The sequence below is a fragment of the Hemibagrus wyckioides genome, linkage group LG28 (assembly GCF_019097595.1).
Source record: "Hemibagrus wyckioides isolate EC202008001 linkage group LG28, SWU_Hwy_1.0, whole genome shotgun sequence".
NCBI lineage: Eukaryota > Metazoa > Chordata > Actinopteri > Siluriformes > Bagridae > Hemibagrus > Hemibagrus wyckioides.
The window spans coordinates 16,858,253-16,864,523 of record NC_080737.1 but is presented as its reverse complement, the minus strand read 5'-3'; the positions used below and the strand labels follow the sequence as shown (position 1 = coordinate 16,864,523).

Below are 6,271 nucleotides of genomic sequence, written 5' to 3'. Positions count from 1 at the left end.
ACAAGGTAAAGTTTAATAATAACTTTAAGCTTTAAGGACGTTTTCTAATCTTTAGGGATTTTTTGAATATTTCTCCCTTTTTAAAATGATTTTATTGCATCATTATTTGGTCATGTGTTTGTTTTTGTTTGTTATTTTTTTTGTCTTTTTTCCCCCCTGATATTCAGAAAAAAAGAAAGAAAGAAAGAAAGAAAGATAGATATATTTATATATTTATGATGTGGTGTGTATTTGTGTTAATTGTGTGAGATGTGTGTGTGTGAGTGTGTGTGTGTGTGCATGTATGTGTGCTTGAGTGTGTGAGTGTGTGTGTGCATGCTATTTAGCTATTTAGCATGCTATTTCTCACGATCTCATGAAGACCTCGAGCATGGTCCTGGTGGTGGTGTTAGCATGAAAGATGAAGCATGGGAGGCTGGAGATGGAGATGAAGGATGAAGATGGATTAAAGCGCCGCCGCATCGTTTCCATCAGCTGATCCTACTAGCACATCTATCAGCATGGAATTGTGGGTAATTCAGCATGAAAGAAGTGAGTCAGGATATTGATTAGAATTTTTATTATTTTTCCTCAGCCTTTGGCCCCCACCCGTAAGTCCTCACTTTTCATTTCATTTGCATTTAAGTCTCAGTTTCATAAGGAATCAGTGCAGCGCTGCACGCTAACGACGCTGTCACTACATGACCTCGAGGCCCAGTAATCATATCACTTAGCCGATACCATTACGGCGGATCGCTCGGGCGCACGCTAACCAGACGAGACCAGACGAGACGTCCGGACACACGGAGCCCATCATGGCTAATCGGGTTTTCAGAAATCACGCCACCTGCTTCCTTAATTCACTCTGACGCATCATACATTACATCCTGAGGTGTTTAATGAACCTGAACCTCTCTGAGTCACTAATCTGCCAGTAATACAAACAGCCTGCTACTGTTAGAGTATCTTATAAACTAATATATTATTATTATTATTATTATTATTATTATTATTATTATTATTATTATTATTATTAACACTAATAGAGCTATCCTACAAATACTAATAAATCATTTCTTTAAATCCTAAACAGTCCATGAATTACACACCATAATTATTGGCACCCTCCTTGATAGCTCTGTTTTTTAAAAAAAATACATTTTGACATTGCTCAGAACTGATAAATAAATAAAAATAAATAAATATTGTAGAAACCATGTATCTGACCCCTGTGACATCAGATTTCCCCTCAGTAGTAGATGTTGCAAAAGTATTGGCACACCCAAGGAAAATTTCTAATAAAGAAAATAAAAAGAAATTGTGCTCTGTGAAATGTTATTTATTTATTTATTTATTTATTTATTTATTTATTTATTTATTTATTTATTTATTTCAGTAATCAACTTTAACAATATTTTTAAATATAAACATATAGTTTTTAAATGTGTGTTTTAAATAGTATTGTAAATAATATTTAAAGCTTTTTTTTTTACAGTATTATAAGGTTTATTCCTGTATTTTTTGTTTGTTTGTTTTTAACAAACTAAAATGTTTTATATTTCTAAATGTGCTTGAAAATGATTTTATACAGAATTTTTTATAAGTAAATGTAAAATATTTGAAGTTATTTTTGTTTTTAAAATGATACAAATAATATTTTAAAATGCATTTTTAAAGGTATTTTTTAAATAAATATTTAAGTAAAACTGTACTTAGTTGTTTTTAAACAGTGTTTGAAAATGGTGTATAAAGTATATATATATATATATATTTGAAATAATTTTTAAATATAAGATTTAAATTTTTTTTTGTATTTTTTGGTTTTTAAATGCAATACAATAATACAATAATATAAATGCAGTATTTCTTTAAAATAAATATTTATATTTAAAGCTGTTTTTTAGTTGTAAAACTATATTTATTTGTTTTTAAATATTAAACAACTGTTTCAAACAGTATTTTAAAATGTTTTTATACAGAAATTTGGAACTATATGATTGAATTCGTATTTCTAAATATAGAATTTCTGAAAAAAAGAAGTGTGTATTAACCTGTACTGTACCTTTTGCACCTTTTGTACATAAAATGGTGCATCTAGTGCCATTTTAAAGGTTCTTACAGTGCTGTTTTATACCTCAAATCTTTGAAGGTCCATTAGATCCACATTAGAAGGTGAAATATGAAAGGAAGTGTAGAGTTTAGTACTCTTGTGTAGTAGGAGTGGAGTGGTTGTATCATAAAGCTCATCACCTCAGCTTGTGTGTATTAATCAGACAGCTAGATTCCTCCATCATCTCTCCTCCCTCGTCTTCCTTTTCCTTCCTCGGTGATGTTGACGTGCTGCCTGTAGGACGCCGGGATCCGAAATCAACCGTGACAAAAAAGTGTCCTTGTCGCTCACACCTCACCAGGATGCGCTCGCTAATAAGGAGAACGAGACGAGCGTGGATCCGAAGGCAGGCACGTGGTCCTGTGTGACATTATTATTATCAGAATTTTATTTCAGAAAAAAAATTAACGTTACGACTAATTCGTCTCCTCAGACTTTTTATTCCTGTTCTTGCTTAAATGCTTGACATTTACAAAGTGACAGAAAATGCATCTGTGGAATTAATTGTTTTTACACAGGTCAGGCATTAAAGGCATTAATTGTGGAAAAAAAAAGTTCTGAAAGGTAAATAATAATTTTTTACTTCAAAAATGGTTTAAGAAAGATATCAGGGGGTTCTTTGCTGCAGTAAATGGTGCATCTTTGACAATATTGTCTGTCTGGAGGATCCTGAGCTGCTTTTACACCTACTCTCTTTGAAATAAAGAGATTCCTTAGAGATTTATTTAGAATCCTAGGCTACTGTAATTGGGCAATAGAACCGCCCCCCCCCACCAAAAAGAAATTATTCTTTACAGAACCATTGGAGGGCAATGAATCTTTTATTATTCTATAATCCATTAGAATGTCTATAATGAGTCTATAATGAACTGAGAAACTGCACTGACCTGATAATTCCTCATGGGCCCTTGGTTGCTGTTGTACAAGGGACATTAATCAGTTACAGTTACTTTATTTACTGTCCAGCGGCACCCAAATGAGGATGAGGTTCCCCTTTGGAGCCTGGATCCTCTCAAGGTTTCTATATAAAGAACCATTCTGGGGTTCCGTATATGAAGCAGGTGATAAAATCACTCTAAGGTTCTATTATCAAGAGCGTGGGGAAGAAAAAGTTTAATTCTACAACATACAACGACAAAGGTTCTCCAGATTCTATTAATATCCTTAAAGATTTACAAGGAGAGTCTTGAGGAATTTGGATCCTCCAGGTTTTATTGAGTAGTTCAGGGTTCTCGGGGTTCTTAACCTTAAAGGAGCCTTTAGCATGTTTCTCTGGAGGTCTGGATCCTAGAGGAACCTCACAACAAAGTGCATCCTGGTCAGACCAAAGTCCAAGCAGAATTGTTTTCAGATAATCATATCTCCTTTAAGATAAAAAATAAAGTTTTGCACTAGAACTTTCTCTGGGGTTTTTGAATCATTGAAGATGTCTCTTTTACATAAAGATCCGAAGAAGGTTCCTTTGCACGGAGAAATACAACCTTCCAGGCTTCCTTTAAAGGGACGAACTATTCTTAGATGCTAGATTTAACTCTAATGTTTCTAATATGAACCCTGTGTTTCCAGGAACCCTAAGTTCTACGATTTTAGTTTTTGAATAATGTTAATGCTGTTGTTCTTTCAGCGGATCCCTGTTTGGGGTCATCAAGTCCGCACGCTTTAATTTGGCACAGGTTTTTACACCGGACGCAATCCTCCCATTTAATCCGGGCTTGAGACCGGCACTGAGAGTTAACTCTTCATTGGCTGGGTTAGCGCCCTGCCCGGGGCTCGAACCCTGGGCGGTGGCAACGAGAGCACAGGATCCCACTACTGGAGGCTTTTTGAATAATGCTAATGCTAGTATTTATTTATAAAGAGGAACAGTTTATTGTAGAACATTGTGTTTGGGTTCGACAGCCCAGAGGAAGGTTCTAGACGGAACACAGCGCTCTGTGGAGAGAACAATGTTGAGAATGTAGTTCTGTCAGATGTTGTACAATAAAATTCCTGGCTGCATTGCGCCATCGGTCTGCTGAATCCCCCAGTGTGTTCTCCACCCCGAGCTTTTCTATAAACGGTGGACAGCGGCGGTGTTTGTGCCGTCCCGGTTCTCCCAACACAACGTCGCCTCTGTGTGCGTGCGCCGCTCGGCAGATGTTGCCTTGTTTGTGAAAGTGCTATGGCAACCTCACAACAAACGGCCTATGCAGATGAGCCAATAAGGGCTGCACCATTCTTCCACTCGAATCACCTCAAAGCACCACGTCCACGTCCACACAGCTCCGTCTCACACCAGATGTAAGACTACTGCTAAAGGTTTCGTTCATACATTTACATTCACGTGGAAATAAATTTGACCTCATGACCTTCTGAAAGTTAACCACTGAGCAACCACATCTCACCTCTTCCCTATATGAGCATACTACGGTCAATATCCACTCCTTAGAAGTACATTTGAAGTAAATCTTGAACTGATCCTTCGCTTATATCCCCAGCCCTGTTCAATTCTCGGTTCTGATTGGCCGATTGGTTTTTATTCATTTTCACATCAGCAGCTCTGTTTCTCTGGTTGTATTCATCGTTACTATAGAAACAACTCATTCACAAAGACAGACTCTGGTGAATTTGCCTGTAAGGAGAAGTTTATTTAACAGTTTTAAGTGAGAAGTAAAGCTGGAGGAAAGTTGGTCGACTTGGAAAAGTCTTCAGAACAGTCTGTGAAGGAATGAGTTACAGCTGCTATAATCCAAGTGATAACAGGAATTAGCTTGTGTTGCTAGATATAAGTGTAGACATTAAATAATAATAATAATAATAATAATAATAATAATAAATTAATAAATAAATAAATAAATAAATAAATAAATAAATAAATAAATAAATAAATAAATGATGTTTTCTAATTAGTAATTAGTAAAAGATTGTTTATTGGCAGGTTGATACGGTATAAGAGGAAGATAAAAAAAAATTTAAAAAAAAAAGGGATGTGGTGCTTTTGGAAAAAAAAAATAGACTTCCTGGTGGTGACAGTAACTACTTCATGTCTCTCTCTTTCTCTGTCTCTCTCTCTCTGGCTCTCTGACTCTCTCTCTCTTTCTCTGTCTCTCCCTCTCTCTCTCTCTTTCTCTGGCTCTCTCTGGCTCTCTGACTCTTTCTCTGTCTCTATCTCTCTCTCTCTCTCTCTCTCTCTCTCTCTCTCTCTCTTTCTCTGGCTCTCTCTCTGGCTCTCTGACTCTTTCTCTGGCTCTCTCTCTCTGGCTCTCCCTCTCTCTCTCTCTTTCTCTGGCTCTCTCTGGCTCTCTGACTCTTTCTCTGTCTCTATCTCTCTCTCTCTCTCTCTCTCTCTCTCTCTCTCTCTCTCTGACTTTCTCTTTCTTTCTCTGTCTCTCTCTCTTTCTCTGTCTCTCACTCTCTGGCTCTCTGACTCTCTCTCTTTCTCTGTCTCTCTCTCTCTTTCTCTGGCTCTCTCTCTCTGGCGCTCTCTCTTTTTCTCTGTCTCTCTCTCTCTGGCTCTCTGATTCTCTCTCTCTCTCTCTCTCTCTCTCTCTCTGACTTTCTGTCTCTCTCTCTGGCTCTCTGACTCTTTCTCTGTCTCTCACTCTCTGGCTCTCTGACTCTCTCTCTCTCTTTCTCTGTCTCTCTCTCTCTGGCTCTCTCTCTTTTTCTCTGTCTCTCTCTCTCTGGCTCTCTGACTCTCTCTCTCTTTCTCTGGCTCTCTCTCTCTGGCTCTCTCTCTTTTTCTCTGTCTCTCTCTCTCTGGCTCTCTGACTCTCTCTCTCTTTCTCTGTCTCTCTCTCTGACTTTCTGACTCTTTCTCTGTCTCTCTCTCTGACTTTCTGACTCTTTCTCTGGCTCTCTGGCTCTCTCTGGCTCTCTGACTCTCTCTCTCTTTCTCTGTCTCTCTCTCTCTTTCTCTGGCTCTCTCTCTCTGGCTCTCTCTCTTTTTCTCTGTCTCTCTCTCTCTGGCTCTCTGACTCTCTCTCTCTTTCTCTGTCTCTCTCTCTGACTTTCTGACTCTTTCTCTGTCTCTCTGTCTCTCTCTGGCTCTCTGGCTCTCTCTCTCTCTTTCTCTGTCTCTCTCTCTCTTTCTCTGGCTCTCTCTCTCTGGCTCTCTCTCTTTTTCTCTGTCTCTCTCTCTCTGGCTCTCTGACTCTCTCTCTCTTTCTCTGTCTCTCTCTCTCTGACTTTCTGACTCTTTCT

At 38.0% G+C, this 6,271-nt stretch overlaps 1 long non-coding RNA gene across 1 annotated transcript in view; it reads right to left on the bottom strand.

Moving 5' to 3' along the window:
• Window positions 1–4,891, bottom strand: part of LOC131348514 (uncharacterized) — a 7,562-nt gene extending 2,671 nt beyond the window's left edge. Inside the window, exon 1 of the long non-coding RNA XR_009203943.1 lies at window positions 2,230–4,891. This is a non-coding gene — a long non-coding RNA (uncharacterized LOC131348514). The remainder of the gene's footprint in view (window positions 1–2,229) is intronic.
• Between the last annotated feature and the right edge of the window lie 1,380 nt (window positions 4,892–6,271).